The sequence below is a fragment of the Eptatretus burgeri genome, chromosome 16 (genome assembly GCF_056783735.1).
Source record: "Eptatretus burgeri isolate ZD-2024b chromosome 16, Ebu_testis_v1, whole genome shotgun sequence".
NCBI classification, from domain to species: Eukaryota; Metazoa; Chordata; class Myxini; order Myxiniformes; family Myxinidae; genus Eptatretus; species Eptatretus burgeri.
In genome coordinates, this window is record NC_140976.1 from 18,012,426 (window position 1) to 18,025,241 (window position 12,816).

Below are 12,816 nucleotides of genomic sequence, written 5' to 3' on the forward strand. Positions count from 1 at the left end.
CAATTGTAGAATGATGCACTGAAGGATAGCGACTGTTTATGGGTTAAATGGCCATCAAGCCAGAAAGCACCTTCATGATGACCTTAATAGTCTCCATGCACATCCTGTGTTTGAAGATATATCCGAAACAAGTTCCTTGGGCCATTTTCAATGAGAGAATGATTGTTAACCTCTAAAAAACAAAATCAAAAGCAATGGACACAATGCATTATCACCTTAAGAGTTTATTTTTTCTTCATATCAGTGACATCATCCTCATGGTGTTTGAAAAACATAACCGTGAAATTTGCTGCAAAAAGTCTCACCTTGACCAAGCAGGCTGGCAGCTCTGTAATAGTACAACAGTTATGAGTCTTTTGGAAGAAAAAAAAAATAGTAGGATGAGTCATTGAGGTGTGAAATGGCTTATAAACTCTGGCACTCTGCATTAACCCATGCAGTGTTCGTTTCGCTAATAGATCCCCACTGAATCGAAGGAACACAATGGGATATAATACTGTATTTAGATTGGTGTCTGGGAACATTAGGGTTTATTTCCATCGATTTCAATGAAGTCCTCATCGTGATCATATATGGCCGAATGATGTGATGGGTGGATTGTAATCCCAAGATTCCATTTTCACAGTAAAACAAATGTCGTTGGCGTTGAGGTCTTCGCCTTAAACCAGTGGTGCCTCGTTTGACAATGACGATGTTTCGATGAATGCTCAAATATGGGACAATTCCACCACGAAGACAGCCACCTGAAAACTTGGTCATATAATCTTGTAGCAGGAGGCATGAAAGAAACTGCATCATGGTATTATAATGGTCAAGCTTTGAGAATAATAGCAGAGTAAGCTTGAATGAAGTAGCCCTGATATGGGTTCTCTTGAGGTCCATGTGAGAGTGCCTTATGCTGAGAGTCCAGGAGAATCCATTGCATTAATGGTGTATATCTGCTTACCAGTTGGTTTGCAGGCAACATGACCCAGAGCATTCTTGCACTGCGAGTTCGGGGGGGGGGGGGGAAGTGCATACCATGCCACGGATACCGAGAGGGAACGAGGCTCGAGAAATGGCCTTGCAATGGGCGGCATTGCTCCGGCAGGATTTCATTAAGGTGCACAGATAGTCTTGGTAGACCTGCACAGTCATATGCCAATTATTGCATCATATTTGGGATGTATCTATTTCAGAGAGCTTGCATCATGTCAACCAAGCCTTTTATGTGGCATTTGTGAATGCTATACTTATGCACATAATGTTAACTGTATATTTGTTATTGCAGTGAAAAGTAGCTCAACAAATCATTTATGACATTAAAATGTGAGTTTTAAAATTAAATTATTGTAATTTCAATCAATGAAGGCTTCACACCAATGCCGAAGAGGCATCCAACATTTTCCATATGGCACCTGAAATGAAATGATAATGGAGATAATCACATGCTACTCATGTGTTTTACTCAGTGGACTTGTCTCTCACTCCTTCATCTTTCACAATTCGTCATTGACGTAGCAAGTTATGGGAAAGGGGGGGGAGGGGGAGCGGGGTGGTGGAGGGAGTGTGGTCGAGCACCACGACCATGAGCATTGAAGAGAACTCAGCTCAAGGCACACCTCACATGGAGGACAACTACCATGAGACATTTTCTGTGAAATTGCAGCCCCGTCTGTTGTCCCCTTCATCCCCTGTGTTTCGCTCAACGACATTTTAATTGACTTTTTTTATTTTAAATAAACCTTTTGACTGTACTCACAACTTTTTGGCATGTTGTGACAAAATTGCCTTTTACAATCTGCACGGCCTCCTCAAACAGGGTTTGCAAACTTCTCCTAAAATACCATCCTTTAACAGTTGCTTTCACTTCATTCTCAACTTTCTTACCCATTGCAGTTATTTGTCAAGCTCCTTGGGATTTTGCTTCAAATACTATATAAGGTAAACATCATAATTGTAATTACTAATATCACCCACACAAAGACACCTGTAAATATTGTTATTAAATCAAAATAGTTTTGCACTGCAGCTAGCTAAGCAATGAAAATTTCTGCGATATCATTCCTGTCATCTATGTTGTGGTTCAAGACAACTAGGTGAGACGTGGCTTGGCCATCGACATAATGTGACCCCAAAAAGCGAAGGATGAGTGTGCTTTCAGCGAGGGTGTGCATACCCAGGAGAGGAATTTGCATTTCAGTCATCTGTGGTGTAAACACCAGCGTTCCAATGACAAAACGTTGATTGGAGTTTTTGTAAATCCAATAAGAAGTGACGAGGAGCCTAAAGAGTCCTTGAGGCAGAAATGCACGCCGATTTCCTGTTCTGCACTGGCCCGTGAGCATCTCGATCCGGATTGATTTGTCTCAAAGGCTCCTTCCGTTGGATCAATTTCTTCCATATGGAGATCTTTCCCCTTTTTTGGTTCTTCTTCTCTCCCAGGACGCCTGCTACAACCCGCGTTTATACATCCACCGACCGCATCTCTTTGCCGGTGGTGATCGTGCGATACCATTTTTGATGTGTGTATGCGTATTGAGTGGGTTCGGAAGATAGCGTGTACTCATGGGAAATATGGGTGGGGAACCGGCTCCGAATGTTTTCAAAATTGCCCTTATTTTGCTTCCTATCTATAAGTGCCTGAAACACTTATGCCTTACAGGGTGAGAAAGTGGATGGGAAAGGAAATATGAAAAAAAAGAAGAAGTGTAAATGCACCTGTTTTAGCCGCTCCACACCTTGCGCACGCCATTATCGATATTGGTATCTCCATGCAATATGTGGATAATCATTTTATTGTAGAATTTCCCCAGTGATAATATATATTCCTTGGCAATATTTTGAGTGTAATTATTTTGTTGTGTGGTGAAGCAAAACGTTTTGAATGCAAGCACACACCGAATCATTGCGTTATCGTACGCTGCAAATGCATTCGTCTATCCTGTGTGCACAGAAATCATTGCAGGCACAGTACATCGGTTTTTACCCGGCAGATGGGAAAGATCTGAGTGTGGAAGTCAGCAACCATGAATGCTTTACCGTACCCAGCATCCTCCATTTCCCCAGCAGCCTTGGGAGCCGAAATGCTGACCTGAATGGAGAGATGATTGGTAAGTGTTGAGGCCTCGTCTGCTTCTTTTCTTACTCTTATTTCTCTCTCTCTCTCTTTCTCTCTCTCTCTCTCTCTCTCTCTCTCTCTCTCTCTCTCTCTCTCTCTCTCTCTCTCTCTCTCTCTCTCTCTCTCTCTCTCTCTCTCTCTCCAACTCTCTCTCACACTCTCACTCTCACTCTCACTCTCACTCTCTCACTCTCACTTTTTCATTATCTCTTTCTACTCCTCTCCCTCCCCCTCTTCCTTCATACGGCAAGCTTTCTCTTAGCGGATATCATTACACGACCATCAAGGAGTCGTGTATATTCCATAGAAATTCCGGTTTTAAAAATGGTCGCATTGTAAATGCAAGTTGCTCGGGATTATTTTTTTCTCATTTTCTGCATTGAATTAATATGATTAAATAGAAGTGTCAAACTTCTATGAATCCTATTGATTCAAAAAGAAGTGATAAACCTCCGTGCTTTCAATCAGCCTTTTGTTGTGCCTGGATTTATTTGCTCAAGGCAACACAATGGTAACAATGTTCACTCTCCCTCCCCCCCGCCCCCCAATGTAGGTCTGACAGACAGATACCACAAATATTTCAAAATTGTGGCATTTCTATTCAGTCCATTGATTAGAATGTTTTTGAATGGCCTTTGCATTTCTTTTTCATACCTTACCATGTTTCAGACAGTATATTGACACTTACAAAACCCCAAGTTGTGTTGAACCATTTATTTCCATCATTTAGCAGACTTGGCGGCATAACGAATGGTGAGAACACACCCACCTTGGATTGGGGATGTCGCTGGTTCTATTCTGTCCCTGGCCTACTTATACCAAAGACTTTTAAAATGCTACATGCTACAGGCTGCCTGCCTTCTTTCTTTATGTTCTGGATTTAAAGGTTCGAGCACAGACAAACCCCATAAATTTGCATCCATCGGGAGGAGGAAATTCCTCCTTAATTGATCTGCTGAGTATGGAGAGAAAAGTGACGTCATAAAATTTTTGCGTCGCTGGTACCCAGAGTGCTCTGGGAAGTGACATCACTGGGAAGTGTATTTGTCTGAAGTGAAGTCCAGTGTTGTCTCATTCATTATTTTGCGTGTGTGTACGTAATTTGTGTGTGCAGCTCCTCCATGAACCTCAAATACTGTAAAAATCGTGCGTTTGCTGCACTTTAATTTTGTGAATCGCATTTTCACCGTACGCCCCTGACAATGATCTAGTCTGTGAGGCGGCCAAAAACTTTGCTTGCTCTTCACGTCAAGGGTAAGTATTTTGGCGAAAAAAAAATCTCAGTCTGTCTTGACAAGAATTTTCGACCGGAAACTGCTTTCTGGCGCATGTTGAAAACAAACGTTTGCCTCTTGATAAGATTTTTTTTGTTTTTTTTTAACATGTGCTTGACTCTATCAATGAAGTTTTCACACCAAGCACGAAGGTGCGAGTTTGACGCCGTCAATTAATTAATTTTGTTATTGCAGGATTCCGAAGTACATTGTTCGGCGTCAGAGTGATGGGAGGCAAAACCACTTGGAGATGTGACATTTTGTCGGAAAGATAAACTTCCGTGCTTTCAATCACTCCCATGCTTGATGAGAAAGTCCCTTTTAGTTTGATGGTTTGTGTAAAGTTCAAGGGGATGATTGGTTTCAATGGACCATATGAAATGCCACTCCTAATTGGGAAACGTCAACACCGAATGGAAGCCAAGCATCAGTTCAAGCCCCAGAGGATTGCCCTTTAAACGTATCGCACATTAATTCTCATTTGTGTGCGAGAAAGTATTGCAAAGTAATCGCTTTTTTTTCTTCTTCTTCTTAATAAATGTCAGCTCCAAATCCTGTTGGATTCATCGGGAAACCTGACCGTGGATGTTGTCTGGTCCGAGGTTGCTTTGAATGTCAGAGGTGTTCCCTTCTTCCTGCGTAGCCTTGCAGTTTGGCAAATGGCGTATGTCTTCCTGCATGCCGGGCACATTGTTTTGTTCATTAATAATCATTGGGAGCCTGAACTATGTTCTTTCCACACGGATGGCGCATCAGCAAGCAGATGCTCTGGGGTCGTAACAGGTGGCAACGCTGTGATGGAACCTTGATAACATTCAAAACATTTGCCTAATGACATTCAAAACATTTGGACACAGTTGTGGAGTTTCGCTTATCTTCGTTTAGCCAGCCATGCGACAGCAAATCGCTTTTTTTTCAGGAAAAATTATTATGTATTTTGTAAAAGTTTAATTTCCTGCTCATGCTCTTCTTCTTCTTCTTCTTCTTCTTCTTCTTCTTATTATTATTATTATTATTATTCTCCTCCTTATCCTTCTTCTCCTTCTCCTTCTGCTTCTCCTTCTCCTCCTCCTCCTCCTTCTCCTCCTCCTTCTCCTCCTCCTTCTTTCCATGCTCTTTCTCCTTATCCTTCTTCTCCTTCTTCTCCTCCTCCTCCTCTTCATCCTCCTCCTCCTTCTCCTCCTTTTCTTCTCCTCTTCTCCTTCTTCTTCTTCACTTTCTCCTTCTCCTTCTCCTCCTCCTCCTTAAAAAAAGAAGAATTTCCCTTTTCCACAAACTCAAATTATTTATTCCACTGTTTGGAAACCACTTGAAACTGTATCGCGTCTATTATGAGTGCAAGATGGCAAAAAAACACGACATTGTTGTCGAATTTATCACTTTGACACAAATATACAAATACAATCACAATTAATCAATCAAGTTCACATATTTTGGAAAAAAAAAAACCTCAAAGTTTTAAACGATTTTGGGAGATTGAATGGTCGGTCACCTGTCTTCCATAAAGAAAAGAAAAGAATGAAAAACACATTCTGGAGCGGTCCCTGTGTTTCTTTGATTTTTCTGTTTCTGATGCTTGGTGTTGTAATGTAGAGTTTGAAGCAGTACTGCAGGCATTTGCTCTGTTTATTGTCATGTTGTTAGCGAAAGCATATTGGACTGAGATTCACTTGTGAATTTATCCCACGAGTTGCATCACTTACTGAGACACCGTTGATGCAGTGCCCCTGCACATTCAGGAAGGAATTTGGAATTTGTTTGTGGTGCCGGTGATGGCTCACCTCGTCTTCACGAAGGACACCGTGGGATGTTTAACGTTAGTCCGGATTTCAAGCACCATTTTTCAAGATGACCTTGCATTAGGGTCCGCATAATGTTTTTCTGCATTTTTGTGATCACCAGACCATCTGAATGAATATTCCGATTGATGCCACTCTGACACCCTTGAGCGTTTTGTAGAAACCCATTAATATGCAAATTAGTGGTGGCCATTGTCGAAATTACTATTTTTCTTAATATCTCCAAAAGTAAGCATCCAAATAGCCTGGTTGAGGTGTCTACACCTATGCTTTTAGGGTCACTAGTCATGATAGACCCACTTACAATTTAATAACATTTATATTTAGCTCATTAATATGCAAATTAGCAGTCACCATTATTGAAAATGTAGATAAATAGACGTATAGATAGAAAAAAAACCACTTCAGTCTTTGTGAATATAGAGCACTTTATTATTCATACAGATTCAACAATTCGACAGTATGCAATGAAAGCAGCTAACAACATGAACAAAAGAAGACATTCCTGTGTAAAGCAAATGTTCATATATATATATATATATATATATATATATATATATATATATATATATATATATATATATATATATATATATATATATATATATATATATATATATATATATAACAAGTTTGTAAACCTTATGAAGGCTACTTCAGTGCTTGGTGTCTCATTCAGTGTCAGTCATCATCAAGGGCAAATGCAGCAACCGTCTTGGTGCGCTCATTCCTGCAGCCAGTATCTCCATGGCACATACAGAAAACTGTGCATGGTAACTTGGCTGCTGTGCAGCGGCATTGAGCTGTGTATCATTGCTTGTTGGAGGAACATCCACATCGTATTTGCTCCAAGATCTCTGGTGGTGCAAGAGCAACGTTGGGCGGCAGCATAATTGGAACTAATGATCTTGATGCCTCATCACATTTCCATCCGTACTGAGTGGGATCCAGAGGTGGTGGCTGCAGCTCAGCAGCTGACTTCCATATTGCTGTCTGGATATGAGCATGTCGCACATTTTGTTCAAAGGACTCTGTAGTTGATGGTACAATCTTAGGTCTGGTGCTTTGATGGCATTTGGTTTCGCACCTTCATAGACCACACCTCTTTGCTAACATCAGACATGCTGCTTCTTTCCTTGCTGCCATAGCAAACAGCCATGAACACAGTGGCTTCGGCGATGACATCGTCAATCGATGCATCCACATTCCCAAGTTTTTGAAGTTAATGGCTTGCTTTGAGTGTCTTCTTGCCAGTCAGTTTACCTCTACCATACATCTGGGCAACGGTGTCGCAGCCTGTCAGTGCGTGTAAAGCTAGTAGGTCTTGCACCATCCCGGCATGCTTTCTGGCAGTGGCCCCAATGTCGATCAACGATCGGCCAGGACATGTTGCTTCCATTGTTACGCAGCATTGCAGATGAAGTTCTGCGAAATAATATACAAGCAAGATGAACACATCAGTATCATCACAGATGACTGTGATGCATTTTGCGCCATCTTCGGCAACTTTAGCGACTTGCTGAATCATGATGACATCTGACTCCTCATGCGTCGTCTTCAAATCAGTGTGACATCTTTGGGCTCCGTGGTGTATTTCCACTGGGGTAGACTCCTGTCCCGCAATGACGAGCCTGTGTTGGCTCTGCTTTCTCTGTTGACTAACGTCAATCAAATTCTGGCAAATCCGTTCTATCAGCTTAACTTTGTTCTCAGTTAATGACAGAACCACCAGCTGTGGAGCCAGTGGAGTCTGGCGGTTCAACCTGTGGCGCCTGCAAGCTTGCTGCCCAGCTCTTGCTAATCTTGTTCCACACTTGATGCTGAAATCATGATATCTGTCAAATACCAGATATACATCTGATTTGTCCACCTTTGCCATGATGTAGCTCGTGAAGTTGTCAACAAAGTCTTGCACAATTCCCCTGTTAGGCCAATGAATAACCCAGAGGATTGCACAACCATCTAAGATGGTGACTTCAGGTTGTGGACCCAGTCTTGTTGAGATTTCCACTTTGAGATTCTTCTTCAATGTCGACTTGGTCTTTGCTATTCTCATCTCCCCCTTTTCATCGAACGTTGATGTTGGCACAGGTGCAAGCTCGTACTCTAAGACGTCACATAGTTTGATGTTTCGACTTTGTTGGAGTCCCATGACCCTGGAGTAGATGAGATTTGGATCACAAACCTCAGTAGATCCCACACGCATGACTTTTCCGTGTCACTGCCATAGTTATGACTTGTTTAGATAAGGGAGCGTTGAATCATGCTGACCAGCTTTCTTCATACGAATGCATCTGAGCTCGGCCAATGTCAACTGCCCTTGGCGCGTTCACCTTCTCCAGTCCAATTCTGCCAGTTACAATGTTGACAACTCTGTGTGCATGTTCGTTTGGGTAAAGTGGGTCGATACAGGACTGGAGTTTTCTCCTTATCTTATCTCATCTCGGTCCTCTGCATCAAATCGTATGCGTGATGGCTTCTCTTCCTTGTGAATGGTCACCTCTGTGACTATGTGCCCCTCAGACATATCTGTGAGATTGTGGACTATCTGACTAAATATGTGCATACTATAGGCCCACTTCTTCAGTGTAGAAGGCTTCAGTGTAATATCAACGATTACATGTATGCCATGACCGGAGTGCATGAACGTGGACTCAATGTACATATCCGACCATATGCCGTTCCATAGGCCCTTCTCGTGCCGCATCACGTGATCTCCTTTTAAGAACATTTCCAGAATGTCTCCATGAAGCCTTTCCATTGATCGAAGGTAGTAGAGCCCATATCTAGCATAGTTGTGATGTCCAGCCACGAAGAAGTCGGGGAGCATCTCCTTCATAGCCAAAGATGCAATGGCCAGTCTCCTTCATGCTCAGCATGAACAAACGCCATCATGATGAATACAGGTTTCACAAGGTTGTCCATTAAGTCTTCATGACTTTCTGCCTGAGCCACGCTGGAATGGACCTCCTTAGTCACCAATCGCAGGGCCCTGAAGTTTTGGGGAAACTTTTTTCCACCAAGCATATGAGCAACACCTCCAAAGACAGATTTCATCATGTCTTCCAGCCCACTTTCAGCCATCAAGTTCCCCACACAACCGATGAAACTCATAAGGGTGTCCATGCCGCCCAGCCTTGGTATGAACTGGGTAAATCGCTCAGGATAAACCCATTTAACATTAACGGCCACTCGATACAGCTGTTGTCCGTTTGTGAAGATGGTTACAGTTTGTCCACACTCTGCGGTCAAGCGTTTTCCCTCCATAGCTGTAAACATCGTGTCTGGATCAGCTGGATCCATATCTATGAGTGGTGTATAAATGGTCCTCGTTGCAGGTTGGATGGATCATCCTTGCTCTCTGCAGAGCTTCGTATTAAAGCCACCAAACTCTGGTGTGTGATGATCAGACGTGATTTGCTTCAGAAAAGAGAAATCCATATCTTGAACTCTCCTAAGTTGTATAGCTTGATGAGCCAATATGCGGAGAGGTAACACCACACGTGTGGCTTCTTCAACTGGCATCGCTGGTTTCTCAGGTCCCTTGTACCTTTGAACCGAAATGTCTCTGTCACAGGTCTCTTCATTTCATCACGGGTTAATCGTCTGATGATGGCTTCATCTTCAGATGTGGAAGATATCTCCTGATCTTTTATGGTAAGTAATACTGCAACAGAATGTGTTGAAACGAGTCCATTCTGGGATGAGATATTTGTGTCGAAGTTGTCAGCAACAACCTGAACGAGGCCACATTCAGTATTGGCGGTTCCCCTAATCCCAGAGTGAACAGTTGCAGCCTTTGCTGCTGATTCCTTGAAACGCTGAAACTCATCATAGGAACAGGTCACACGATAGTTGTACAACTGCTTGATGAGGCTTGTATGACTGACTAGAATCCCAGTGCTATTTGGAGCGTAGTTGGTCGATTGGTGATCATACTCGTTATGATGTTTCCTATCAGAGCTCCTGGAAGTGTGCAGTCCAGTTTTGCTGATATTTTGCAGAGTAGCAATTGAAGGGTTGAACTCACTGCTTCATCAGCAATATCTATATTAATTCTAGTCTGAGAGGAACTGGGGTCGGACGACAACTGCTTAGATTCCTGAGCAACCTTCTTGGCAATTCGTTCCATGGAAACATCAATGGCGTCATCTTAATCTGATGCTACTAAGTTGATCGCAGTAGATGCTCTGCTGCGAAACAAGATTAAACTTGCGACACCTTCACCAGACAGAATCAGAAGCTCAGAGCCAAGTATATCCAACTATTTGGATTACAGGGTTTGTCGAGAGTATAGATTTCCTCCATGATCCTTGTACATATTGTAGACTTCTACTGAATTCCAGATGCGCAACATGTCGTTTTTCATCGATAGGATGGTAGAACTGACAGCTGGCTCAATGTCCTGAGTTTATCTGCCACTGTGTGCTGCTGCTGCAACAGAACGGGGTGCCATGAAGGACTTTCTGCAGTCATCGTGATATCTCTCATCAGCAGCATGAAGATCGCTGATTGTGCCCATTAATCGCATCTTGACCTGGCATCCTTCTTCATCCTGGCGGGAATCGATAACATCTAGAATAGTTTGTTTGAAAGTTGTCCGATCAACATGATCTGAAGTCCTCCAAAGGAGAACTTGCCGCCAACGATTAGGATTCTTCTGATCAAAGTCCATGATGCACTTTTCTCTGCAAAAAATGCAATGTTCTTTAAAGTCAAATACTGTCGTCTTTGAACTTTTGCTTGTTGAAGCATCTTCCAAAAAGACATTACTCATTCGTTTCAAGTGTCTTTCTTTGTGTGAGCGTGATGTGTACGTTGACACAGTCTCTATGGCATTTGAGCTCGATAGATTCGTCTGCCTGTAATCTCTGTTCAAGCTCTTCATGTATATCATCTTGTCTTGCTTTGCTTGATCGGATGATACTTCACACTCTGTCTGGACCAACTGTTACCAGAGGTTTTCCAGCTTGAGTTGCATCGCAGGGACTGAAGAAACAGTCTCCCATGGTGATGGAGCCTCAATCTGTAACAATGGAGGTTATTATAAACATCAGTAAACATTTAATTTCTTTGTTCGTATTTTAAAAATATTCTCAGGAAACAGGTTCCACCCTGTGTACTTTTAAAAATAAATAAAATACACAGTTGCTTTCAGACAGATCATGTTAAATAATAAATAAATAAAAACTTGCTTGCAAATAATATCGATCATTCTACTGTATCAGAAGACATTACTCTTACTTAAAACTCAGTTCTCCATGTTTCTTTCATTACATTACAAGCCTCAACTTACTTGATCAGAAACAGTTCATGCTGTTGATCTTCTGAGGTCAGCCATTTCTTCACAACTGTACTGGCTCTGTGCAAGTTATTTTCAAACAGTTTTGTTGTTGTTGTATAACTGTACTGCAAAAATGCCAATCGGCGTGGACAAATTCAGGGGGTAAGGTTATGCTAATTTGCATAATCACGAGCTAAATTTCAATGGTATCAAATTGTAAGTGGGTTTATCATGACCAGTGACCCTAAAAACATGGGTGTAGACACCTCAACCAGGCTGTTTGGATGCTTACTTCTAGAGATATTAAGAAAAATTGTTATTTTGACAATGGCGACTGCTAATTTGCATATTAATGAGCTAAATTTAAATGTTATTAAATTTTAAGTGAGTTTATCATGACCAGTGACCCTAGAAACATGGGTGAAGACACCTTAACCAGGCTATTTGATTGCTTACTTTTGGAGATACATATTAAGAAAAATAGTAATTTCGACAATGGCCACCACTAATTTGCATATTAATGGGTTTCTACAAAAATGCTCAAGGGTGCCAGAGTGGCATCAATCGGAATATTCATTCAGATGGTCTGGTGATCACAAAAATGCAGAAAAACATTTTGCGGACCCTAATGCACGCTTTTCTGGCCAACACTTGGACTACGTCCACCAACTCATGTCAGCAGATGGGACGCCCAGTTTAACGCCCATCCGAGGGACGGCACACATATTGATAAATTGCACTGCCTGCGTGACACCAGGATGACAGTTTAGAGCTGGGTTGGAAATCAATCTCAGGCAAGACAGCTCAAGAGGAGAAGTTCGCATACCTCTCGGCTATCTTGCCAGCCCAACATATATACATTAAAAAAATGTAAAAGGATGTCGGGATGTTCATCCAAAAAGTATGTAAACAAGGTAGGGATGATCACAAGAAATGATTATGTGAAACAATCCCGACATCCTTCTTTGAATAATGGTTTTCCTGGCATAAGTCACAGTGTGTGTGTGTGTGTGTGTGTGTGTGTGTGTGTGTGTGTGTGTGTGTGTGTGTGTGTGTGTGTGTGTGTGTGTGTGTGTGTGTGTGTGTGTGTGTGTGTGTGTGTGTGTGTGTCGTTGGTTGTCATCTCCATTTGTGGGTTTGTGGAGATGGAATGAAATCCTTCCAGGGCTCAAAGTATCTCTCTCTGCTTCGTTAAGGGATCACAGTTCATGGACCAAGCTGTTCAACTTTGTTGTTCTGAGGGATCTTTTCAGGATCGTCACCGAACCCCAGACTGCCTCCAATTGTAGTTTGTTTGTGGAAATATTGCCGCGGATGATTTTCAAAATCTCAGTGAGGTTCTTCTTTATTACCTCCGAA

The 12,816-nt window shown here is 42.1% G+C and overlaps 1 protein-coding gene across 1 annotated transcript in view; it reads left to right on the forward strand.

Moving 5' to 3' along the window:
* Positions 1-12,816, forward strand: part of CFAP47 (cilia and flagella associated protein 47) — a 181,091-nt gene that overhangs the window by 67,290 nt on the left and 100,985 nt on the right. The window contains exon 7 of the mRNA XM_085860064.1: positions 2,936-3,092. The gene's annotated coding sequence lies outside the window, so the exon portion shown is untranslated. The remainder of the gene's footprint in view (positions 1-2,935; positions 3,093-12,816) is intronic.